This window comes from Amblyomma mixtum, chromosome 10, assembly GCF_055824585.1.
Source record: "Amblyomma mixtum isolate Tamu chromosome 10, ASM5582458v1, whole genome shotgun sequence".
In the NCBI taxonomy this organism is placed as follows: Eukaryota; Metazoa; Arthropoda; class Arachnida; order Ixodida; family Ixodidae; genus Amblyomma; species Amblyomma mixtum.
In genome coordinates this window covers 187,898,103-187,910,066 of record NC_143021.1, presented here as the reverse complement: position 1 = coordinate 187,910,066, position 11,964 = coordinate 187,898,103, and the positions used below count along the sequence as shown (strand labels likewise).

General features: G+C 47.5%; 1 pseudogene; it reads right to left on the bottom strand.

Annotated features, from left to right (window-relative positions):
* Window positions 1-10,204: 10,204 nt before the first annotated feature.
* On the bottom strand, window positions 10,205-11,742 carry LOC149327992 (uncharacterized; annotated as a pseudogene).
* Between the last annotated feature and the right edge of the window lie 222 nt (window positions 11,743-11,964).

Below are 11,964 nucleotides of genomic sequence, written 5' to 3'. Positions count from 1 at the left end.
TACGTGTCTACTGCATGACACGCCCAATGCGTGCAGTGTTGGTCCTCCTCTTCGTACCCAGGGCAAAACCATCTGTTAACAACCATAACACACATATGACGGCTCAGCGCAATAAGTCCGACGATGAGCCCTGTCATCGTTTTCTGAGTTGTTACGCCGAATCCAGGCAATCGGATAAAATCAAACATTACAACTGGGTCAGAGGTGTTCTTTTCGCTTCTGTGATTGTCGACCGATCGGTGTAGGTACTTAGCAATAAAGTCATTCCTCGCTGCTGGTGAAAGAAGTGGCGTTAAAGCCAGCTGTAGTTGCCCACTCTTCAACGCGTTGCCGAGTATTGCCTTAGCGTTGTGTACCTGGTGCATCAAAAGACAAAACTTTATACTTTTTTGTTTGCACAACCAGTGGTGACTGTTGAAAAAATGCGTCTGTTGCGAAAAGTTAACTCAAACGCAGTGGCGATGTTGCTGGCGAAGCGATCGAGTACTTTAGAAATTGGGCCGCTACTGGTTATGCTGCAGGGGGCATATCATGTAGGGTATCTTCCTCATAGAGTCGGTGTACCATGCTGCTAGGGTTACGCTACGGTCGCCTTAGCATAGTTACAGTGTATCATAAGAGACTGTGCGGAGCTCGGTAGGAACATGAACGCGTTCCTATGGCGCTGCTTTTGGCGTCTGCAAAACGGAATTGGCAACTTGCGGTGCACCGATTGCCTGCTGCCAAAATATTTGTTTTAGGTTAGTCAATGAGTCGGCCGACTACGATTGCGGCGAAAAAACTCGAATGCTCGAACGCCGTGGAAAACGCTCGAACACCCAGTTTGTGACCGCGCAGCGATTAGGGACTCTTGAAATCGGGTGGTGCCGCATGGCTGCGCATTGCCAATCCGTATGCCGTAGGTGCACTCAAGAAGACGATACCCAGGAGTGTGATCATATGACATGACACAAAAATGGTTGCTTCATATGTGGCCACGGCGGCCGTGGCGTTTTCTCACCATTGGAAACAAGTGGTTCCAGGACCAAGGGTGTATACAAGCCGCCTCGTTCGTTCCTAGAACATGCCTATGAATGCTTAAACTGCGTCGATTCCAACTTCCTTTGCAAGCCGCGAGGTTGGATGCTCGATATGCGTGGTCGAATCTTCTTCAAACCGACGCAGAACTAAAAGACGCTGATTCCATCCCGGCCGCGTTGGTGAAATTCCGAAGCAGGCGAAATTCTAGAAGCCCATGTACTGTGCGATGTCAGGGCATGTTGATAGAACCCCACGTGGTCGAAATATCCGGAACCCTCCACTATGGCGTCTCTTATAGCCTGAGTCGCTTTGGGATGTTAAATCCCATAAAACAACCGACCGGAAAAACTTTGCTTTGGCGATGTCATGAAGCGTTTATTTCGAACTGTTTGCGGTCGGCGGAAGGTTTCCTAATTCCTGCAACGATCACATTAAACAGCGGCGAGTAACTGCTGCTTACGGTGAATTTGTTGTCCGCGCAAAAGTCCCACAGCACATGACAAATGGGCGCGTAGTGAAAGTGAATGTGATTGGAGAGAGTGCTTTTTCGAAAAAAAAGAAAAGAAATGTGCCCCTGCAAAAGCTCACTACGTACACCGTGCTTTCCGAATGAGGCAGGTAGTGGCATTCGTGGCGTTGGCTGCAGTGATCGTGACCGATGCGCGAGGCACACGAGGTTGTTGCTGTTACGTATCCACCACTGAGTTTTATACTGCGCTTGAAAACTCACTGCTAGTTAGACTTGTAGCGCCCAGCGTATCGGCACGTGGAAGAAGACGAAGCGGTGGGCACGCGGAGGAGAACGCTGGCTAGCGCAGAGAACGCTCTGGACTTCGGCCTCGGCCGGACGCTACCGCGGCTGCTCTGCCGCTACCTCTTCTCAGGCAGCCCTAAAATAAACGTGGCCGCGGTCGCCTCCTGGGCGACCTCAACAGCGACCTGCGTCCGGCCGAGGCCAAAGTCCAGAGCGTTCTCTGCGCGAGCCAGCGTTCTCCTCCGCGTGCCCACTGCTTTGTCTTCTTCCGCGTGCCGATACAGTGGCGCTACACACAGCCTCCTCTGAGCGTTAGGTTGCCGCAGAACGTGCAATAACGGTTTCAGAATGACTACGTGAGTCTAATCACGAATTCTGCATCGGGCCAAACTGGAACAAGTAAGACTCCAGTACAAGCTACCAGCCACCATCATAATTACAAAATCACATTTTTAACATTGCTAAGATTACATACTTTAAATTATTGCTTATTAAAAATAACGCACTGCATCGCTGAAAGAGAGAAAAAAAAAATCGTACTTTCAGGGTTTCCCGAGCAATGCTCAGTAGTTGTCATTGTAATATGTAAACAGGCCTCCTCCCTGCCTCCCTACTGACGGAACTGTAAAAGACACATGCGTATCTATTCAGTGTAGAATGTGTGTGCGTATCTGAAGAGTGCATGCATTAAAAATTCATGTTTTAGCTCACTGCTGTCAATCACGAATGCAAATGTACACTAGAGAATTATGACTTTTCTACCCATTTGAAGCCTGTACAATCAGCTGTAAGTAAAGCAGTTCTGCATTTCTCAAAACAGTGAAAATGCAACAATACTGATTTGTTTTTGTTGTGTTTTTCCGGCCATTATAGAAGCCGAAATAGAAATAGAACTCTATGGCTGGAAAATGGTCGAGACGTGCATCATTTGCCTGGATTGCATGGTTTTATTCTTTATTTTTACAGCGGGACATCAGCTCTCACCCAGGGGTCTTTCCCGAGCTCACATGCCAGTTGCACAAGCCAGAATGCAGCGTTGAAAACGAGTGTGGGAGGTTCTGTCGAAAGAAAGTCATTGTTGACATGTAGAGAAAAAGTTGTGCAACTCCAAAGCATCCACAATATTCTCTGTGCATGAAGAACAAAGTGGGCGCCCAGTATGTATTGTATAAAATCTACTCATGCCACCCTAATTAATGTCAACATAATGAGATTTGCAAGCCAGTGAAATGGATTACCGGTAGAGGAAATACGAGGAATAATAATGGGGGTTTATCTAGTTATGGCTTCTGGTTTAGGCTGGGAACGAATACTTCGTATCGTCAGGGGAACAGGATACTATAACCATATTTTTGTGTTCTCTCAAGCAAACCTTATCACTTCAAACAGAATTCGTAAAAACGATTTTTGTTATGAGAGCTAAGATGTCGAAGAATAAAATAAAATTGAAATTAGCCAATTAAGTTTGCAACAGGCTCACGAGTCAATGTTATCGCGTACAACTTTAAAGCAACAGGGGTATATCCACCAAACGGTTCGCTTTGGAACCAGCTCGTTTCTCCGCGTTTCACTTTACGCGAATGGCCGCTTCGCCACATGACGCCAGGTTGCAAATTGTTTCGTGGAAATACCCCCAGTTTTCAAAGTACCAAGCAAACGTGAGCATTGCTACCCATTGCGGTTAACTGATGTTGTCACCACTTAATATACGTAGAGTCTTGGAGTTGCAGTTTATCAACATCTTTAGCAAAATATGTCTTTTTCCCAGCTAGTTGATTTTAAAGGAAAGAAATTAAGTCAGGCATCGACAGGGAGGAGAACCTTGGAAAATACCTAATTGAAGTTAGGCCAAAGATTCCAGAAGAAAAACAAAGTGATGGCTTGTGTCTTTTACTGGCATCTATTTGCTGCAGATTGAAGGTGACGGAGTCTGGGTTTAAGGTGAACAGTGTCCTGAATGTCAAGTGCATAAGCATGCAAGTAGCGTTCTCAATGAGCCATGTTAGGAAGTCGATGTATTGCTTAGGTAAAGAGACAAGCGCAATGGAATGACTGACGCTGGAGGACATAATAATGCATAACTTCGCATTGCACGAATTTAGCTAGCTAGAATTAGCTTTTGCACTGTGTGAAATTACCCAAAACGCAAATAATGTGCAACATGGCCTGATATTACATAAAACAAATAATGACGAAACTTCTCGCTGAGCACTGTATGCGTAAGAGAGAATTGCATTGGTTTTTCAATGTGGACGAGTGACTAAGGACTTTTGTTCGATCAATTTATTTTATTATTTATTATACCTGGACGGTCCTACGTGACAATACTTGAGTGGTGAACTTTGTCACGATGTGGCATGTACAAGCTTGATGAATACGCTATTTACTGATTAGGGAATAATTACTGTATTAGCACTCAAGCATAGCCTTACGGCTACAAAGAAAAGCTTTGCAGCTTTCTTTTGCAGCCATATATAGAGAAAAACTCTTTAATGAAATACAGAGAATTTAGCCGGCGTTTAACAATCACTGGCATGCTACTCTGCTTAGGGAGGAGAATTTGGGAGATAAAGACAGAAGGAGAGCAGTGTGGAAGAGGTTAAAAAAAAACGAAGATAAAATGCAGCCATGAAATAGGTACTAAGGATGCAATGGCGAGTATTGATGTAAGCTATGGAATGATGGAGTGCAAAGTCTGACAAATGGACTGACGAAGTTCACAGGATGAAGAATGCATGAAGGTAATGCGCAACAGAATTTAGAGCTTATCCAGATGTCCAATGTCTTTTAAATATGGAAATAAAAAGTTCATATCAAGTCTCTGTTGACTAAGGCAGGCTAAGGGACCTGAAACCTTGTCCATTGTTAGGGGCACTGGGCAGAGCTTCTGCATGCAGTGTTCATAGTACGCACGCTCGTTAGCATACGCAGGGCATTCAAGCCATATGGCTGCGAATGGGTGGATGTTATTGAGCAGTTAACCTTCAGGGATTCCCCGAAAATATTGGACCAACATCGCTGCCAATTCGAGCTCCCCCATTATATTCTAACCGTCCTGGTTTGCTTGTTGGTAGCGCTACTACCACACTGAGGCAGTGGTCCCGGGTTGGAACCCCAACCACGGCAAATTCTGCATTTTCTACAGAGTTTCTGTGGAACCTGTGTAGCTTTTCTTTATAGCCGTATGACTGCGCTTAGGTGGATGCTAGTGAGGGATTACTCCCACATTACAAACGTTATCCACACTGGGTGACTCACCTGAAAAATTAGACTAACATTGTAATATACTGCATGAATCTCTGCAGTGACCAGTTCAAAAGAATAGAGGTTAGTAAGCATAGCCTTGACAGATGAAGAGGATTTTAGCCTTTCAGGAAAAACATTAGTTCTCGAAATGCAGTGGCCGGACCTAACTGCAGCGGCACAACAGTGCTTGAGCAGCTATAGCAGAAGGAACCATGAGCTATACTTGGTTATATGACGGTAAAGTGTAAAAAAAAACCTGTAGTTTGCATGGGACGAAGAAAATTGAAGACTCACTTTAGAGCTGCGACACCAGAGCTTCAACAATGCTCTGTGAGGCGAAAACAAGCGGCTCTGGTCTGAATTAATCCCAGGACCTTAGAAAAATAACATTTATGCCATGAGACATTAGAATACCCTTCTGATGACGCACAAGGGTTTTGAATGCAAGTAACATGCAAGACGGTGACGCTAAGGGCATGTTATGGTGTGAATAATATAGTTTGGATAGGTGTATAATGATTAAGAGGTGAGACCAAATTACATTGTGAGCCATATTATTGGCTGAGTGTTTGAACCAGTATGCAGTGAATATGCCTTTCTCGGCAAGGCCTGATAAGTAGGCAAAATGTAGTTACCCTGACAGTAAAAAAAATATTAGTGCATTGTTAATAACATTAGGAACAGGTCATTTGAGAGCATCTGAAATATTGATCTGGAGGATTTAAATGCTGGTATATTGCGGATGACAGACTCCATAGTCATCAATGAAGGCTTGTCGAGAAACGCTGAAAGGAAGGTAATAATCTGTTTATTAAAAAGCTGGTGCCCAAGGTCAGTGCCTTGGGGGATTCCCGAGATTGCAGAAAAAAAGCAGGACGTGTAAGAATTAGCTTGGGAAATCTGCCAACGGCTGGTTGTTTGGGCTTGGAATCAGTTTATAGTTATTGAATGCAAGTTACAGCATGAGAAAATCAGCCTTACATAAGAGAGGGATCTTATCACATGCTTTTTCATAGCCAAGAAAAAAAGTGTCAAGGAGGATGTTGCAGTCAGTGTGCAAGTGCATATATAGAACGGCCACATTCTCCTTTGCGGTGATCTTAAACTCACGGTGAACAAAGCTTGCCACACTGAGCAATAACCGCTGCCCCGGGTATCCTCGCAACGTTGAATGGTGGTCAGATTTTCGCCGCGATCAATTTGCGGGAGGTTTACAATCAGCTACCGTTAGACAAGGAAGCCATGCTACTTACGACCATAAACGCGCTTAAGGGACTGTTTAGCTTCACTCGCCTGCCATTTGCAGTGGCTTCCGCACCAGCCGTTTTCCAACGCCGCATGGAGACCATCTTGCAAGGACTTCCTGGGGTTCAGGTCTACTTAGACGACATCATCATCACCGAGAAACACAATGACTGCACCACGCTGCATGGGGTGTTACATCAGTTTCGGAAAAACCGCGTGCGCTTGAATGCGGACCAGTGCAGATTCCGTCGAGCACAGGTGGATTTCCTGGGACATAGAATTACTGCTCAGGGACGGCAACCAAAGTCAGAAAACGTGGAGGCCATTCTGCCGACGTAGGTGCCGCATAACCTCGCAGAATTAAGGTCGTATCTGAGCACGGTAACATACTACCGCAAGTTTCTTCCCAATGCATCTACAGCCCCACTGATCAACTGCTCCGCAAGGAAGCTAAGTGGGAGTGGGGTCCCAGTAAGCAACGGGCCTTCAGCAGTGTGAAAGACCTCCTGAAGTCCGCCGATTTCTTGGAGCATCCTGACCAATTCAAGCCTCTTGTCCTGCAATGCGATGCCTTCCCGGATGGGATCGGTGCAGTGCTTTCTCACGATGTCGGGGACGGGGTGCGTCGGCGTTTGTCTAGGCTGCATATTGAGTTTGAGGGACCGATCGATGGACACGTGATACTGATCGTTGTGGATTCGCATATTAAATGGATCAAAGCAGTACCCATGAAGGACCACTGCCCACGCCACCCTAGAAGCCCCCTCCACCTTGTTCGCCCCGTTCGGATTGCCCCGGAAGCTGGTTTCTGATAATGGCCCGCAATTTACAAGTGCTGAATATGGGGAGTTTATGAAGCTGAATAACATAACACATCCGTGTTGTAGCGGCGGGTGCCGCCCAAGTACACGAACTGATAGCAACGAAACAATCCCGCTTTATTGCCACATACAGTCATATATATACACATAGCGACACTGGTGCCTCTGGCGGCAGGTGATCCCCAAACCGGAACCGAAACCACATATACAACATATTCCCTTCCTTATAAAAAAAACAGCTACATGGGTTAGTGATTTAGTAGTGGTAGTACGTTAGTGCTCTTCTACAGAATTATATTTACAGTAACAACAATGTGCTTCTCTTATGCACTTAATACAAAAATATGAAACAAAAAGAGGAAAACAAGATACAACTCCATTTATGTCCATATTTCACAACGTCAGCAAACTCAACACTCATGCAGATTGTGACAGGTTCATCTTCACTGCAAAACGTGTCTTTCTGTAATTAGTGTCCATAGCGGTCTGGAGGTCGTCTATTCCTTGATGGCTGTACCCTACGCTGAGGTCCAGCTGCTTCTGAGAAACCACTGGCGGCAGGTGAAGTCTCTTCCGGCTCACAGCCGGTCACTGGTGGCATAGGCGGCTGCTTCGCAGCAGCCAGAGCTGAAGTTCCGGTTGGCGCTTCTGAAACGGGTCTCTCCAAGGTAGGCGGTGAGGTGCTTTCCCTAGCGGTGTCATTTGTATCACTCCTTTCCCCCCACCCACAGAGAGATGCAGAAACTCGTGGCATCCTTGACAACTTTGAAGCGTTCGATGTTTTTCCATCATCAAGTTGGAAAGACGATTGCCCCTGCTTTCTTATCACTTTTATTGGGCGGCTAAAAGCCAGGTCACCTTTAAAAGCAGTTGTCTGTCTGCGTACTCGTACAAGGCCACCAACATCCACTTTGGTTTCCCTTGCGGCCAGGCGAGCGTCTGTGTATAGTTTACTGGATTGCTGCTTTTGCTTCACCCGCTCGCGTAGGCGGTGGAGCTCTGAACAAGGGTCGGTTGCAAATATTGCTGACGGATACCCAACGACATCGAGCCGAGTCCTTGGCAGACGTCCACGCAGGAGAAGTGCTGGGGCAACTGCAGTTGTGGCATGCGGCGTACAACGGTAAATGCCCAAGTATTCTGTTACCGTTTGGCGTAAGGGACGCTGCTCGAGTGTAGTCACTTGAACAAAGCTTTTAAAAACTCTGTTGAACCGTTCTACCTGTCCGTTTGCTTGCGGGTAGTATACGTACGAATGCCGCAAGCGGATGCCGCGATCCTGCAGAAAAGCTTGGAACTCTCGAGATGAAAACTGTGGCCCTTTATCGCAAACAATTTCCTCTGGGTAACCTTCACGTGCCAACACTGACACCAAGAAGCCTGTTACTGTGCGTGTTATGGCTTGGTTGCAAAAGTATACTTCGGGTCACTTAGAAAAGTAGTCGACCAGCGTGATCGCATATCGAATATCGTGTGGTGCTCTCTAAAATAGGCCAACAATGTCCATGCCCAGCTTTAGCCACGGTTTCTTTGGTAAGGGTACCGGGTTCAATGGTGCAGCCATAACCTTCGTGCTCTTACTACACATATACTACACGTTTGAATAGCTAGCTGGACTTGCCTGTCCATGGCTGGCCACCAAAATTTTTCTCGCAGACATGCTTTCGTTCGTACAATTCCAGGGTGAGTCTCATGAGCAGCGGTAATTATCCGCGCTGTAAGTGATGCGGGAACCACAAGGCGTTCGCCACGCAAAATCAAATTGTCCACCACTGACAGTTCATCGCGAAGTTAGAAGAAAGGTTGAAGCTCACCCGGCAGAGATTTTTGCGCAGGCCAGGACGATCAATGTAGGCCTTGATTCGTTGCAGCATGCTGTGTTCCGACTGGGCCTGTTCAAACTCTTCCCTGGTAATGCAAGAAGATATAAGGGCTACTGATACAGTTTCATCTGGTAAAGTCTCTTCTTCCTGAGGAGGTGACGCAGGGAGACGAGAGAGCGCATCTGCTACTCGATTTTGCGAACCCTTCCGGTACTTTACTGTGTAGTTGTACTGTAGTAGGCGCTCCGCCCACCGTGCTATCCGCAAAGGACGCCTTTCTGTCCCTTGAGTAGACAGCAATGCGACCAAGGCTTGATGGTCAGTAAGCAACGTGAAATGGCGTCCCCACACGTAAACATGCCACTTCTCGCACGCCCAAACACACGCAAGCGCTTCGCGTTCTCCTACTGAATATATCCTCTCTGGAGATGAAGGCGCTCGAGAAGCAAAGGCGACAGTGTGCAGTTTCTCTCCCTCCACCTTTTGGAGAACCGCTCCAAGCCCACAGTCTGAAGCGTCAGTGGAAACAACAACTGGAAGAGATGCATGGAACATCCGCAGGACTATATTGGATGCACGTGCCTCTTTGACCTTTCGAAAACTGGAGTCTACGTCGCCAGACCAAACAAATGGTTGCCCCTTTCGAAGCAGAACGCGCATCGGTTCAACCATATCGGCAAAGTTGGGAACGAACCTAGAGTAGTATTCGACCAGTCCCAGGAACGATCGAAGGCTGGCTGCATTGGTGGGTGCCGGTGTATCCTTGATGGAAGCAACCTTTCCTCCAGCGGAATAATACCACTTGCTGTGATCCTGTGACCCAAAAATGAAAGTTCCTGTGTATCGAAAATACATTTGCTGTTCAGTTTGAGTCCTGCCTCTTTAATGCGTTTAAGTACTGCTGCAAGGTTATCTATGTGCTCCTGCCGGCCCCGCCCGAAGACTATAATGTCATCTATATAGAAGAGCACGCCTTTACATCCTTGCTGGACTTTGGACATCATACTCTGAAATGCAGAAGGCGCGGAAGCCAGTCCGAAGCACACTCGTTTAAAACGAAAGAGGCCTTCGTGAGTTATAAATGCGGTCAAATCGCGGCTCGCAGGGTGAAGCATGACCTGGTGGTAAGCTGATGCGAAGTCTAGCTTAGAAAAATCTGTAGCACCCACTAAACTATGCAATAGCTCTTCTGTATGAGGAAGGGGAAAGCTGTCTATTACGACAGCTTTGTTTGCTTGTCTAAGGTCTACACAGAGGCGAATACCTCCCTCTTTCTTCTTAACGACCACAATGGCTTACACGCATTCAGATGCGTCCATCCTCTCTATCACGTCCAGATTTTCCAACCGATGGAGCTCTTCCGAGACCAATGGTCGTAGCGAGAGCGGAAGGCGCCGAAGTTTGGATTGCACTGGCTGCACCGTGGATCGCGTTTTGACGTGATGCACAAAACCTTTCGCGAGGCCAAGGCCTGGATCGAAAAGAGATCCAAACTCGCCAACTAATTCCTTTGGGAGGTTAATATCCTGCACGGCTTTCGTCGGGTCAGGGCGCTGTTCCCTTCGAGAATTAGAAGTTAGCGTCGTTTCAAGGCATTGAAGAGATGACCCATCAATCTGTAGACCGAGGGCCTTGATGGCATCGATACCCAAGAGTGAGGTGCCTTGTTCTACGACATAGAAAAGAAGGCTTGTTGTGCTAGCTTTGTACGTAACGTCAGCGAAGAAACAGGCACGAACCGGAATTGGCTGTTTTGAGTAGTCCAGTAACCGAACAGTCGGGGCCAAAATTACTTGGCCTTCAAAATACTGCTTAAAAAGATCGTGTGCAACAATGGAAACTGACGACCCAGAATCTACAAGGAAAGTTATGTCCGCACGGCCAATCGAAACTGTGACGTGAACAGCGGAGCGAGCGGCCGACGTCACAGCCAGAATGCTCAAAACTTCCTCGCTCGGAGAATCTTGGCTGTCTACCTCACGGACCGGAGCGGAGCCTCGTTTCTGGCAAAAAGAGCGGAAGTGACCCATGACACCGCAATGGTGAAAACGCTTGCTTTTGGCTGGACAACGAAGTGATGCTGCATTGTGCTGGGATGAACCGCAGCGGTAACAATGAGACTGGCGGTTGTGCGACCGCTTCGAGCTCTCGTCGGATTCTGGTGTACGCGTAGGTGTATTTCCACCAGTATTTATGCGTCCAACATCTACAGAGGGAAATTCTTGCAGATCATTGTAAGCCTGCTCAAACTGCCTTGCCAGTAGTACTGATCTAGCGAACAAGAGAGACGATCCTTCAAGCAGAAGACGCTCGCGCAAGCTCCGAGACGAAATACCAGCAACGAACTGGTCACGCAGCGAATCTTCTTCTACAGGAAAAGAGCATGTAGCAGAAAGCTGCCGCAATGCAGTAATGTACTCGTTCACTGATTCACCAGCTTGCTGAACTCGCCTACTGAAACGATGCCGTTCGGCAACAACATTGCTTGTTGCCGAAAAATGAGCGTGCAGAGCGGCGACTGCGATATCGTAGGACGATACTGTGCACTTGCACTTGCTGTGCACTTGCTATCTTCCGAAGGTTTCTCAGTAGCAGTTTGCTCACCGAGTTTGGCGTTGTCCAACGATGGAAGTGGTAACGTGTAAAATATGCGCTGACCTTCTACGCCGAGGCTGTGAAGAAGTAGTGCTTTGCGACTATCCGGCGTGCAGTCAGAGGCCCCCGAAGCAAGCAGGTAGGTCTCGAAGATGCGGAACCATTGCGGCCACGCAACAGCAGGTCGACCAGGCACAGGCAGGAACGGGGGCGGCGGCGCGAGTCCAGAAATGCTCATGGCGCCGGAAAGCAAGCGGCGAAAGTCACGCCCACCGAAATGATCCCATCCTCGTCGCCAATGTTGTAGCGGCGGGTGCCGCCCAAGTACACGAACTGATAGCAACCAAACAATCCCACTTTATTGCCACATACAGTCATATATGTAAACATAGCGACACTGGTGCCTCTGGCGGCAGGTGATCCCCAAACCGGAACCGAAACCACATATACAACAATCCGC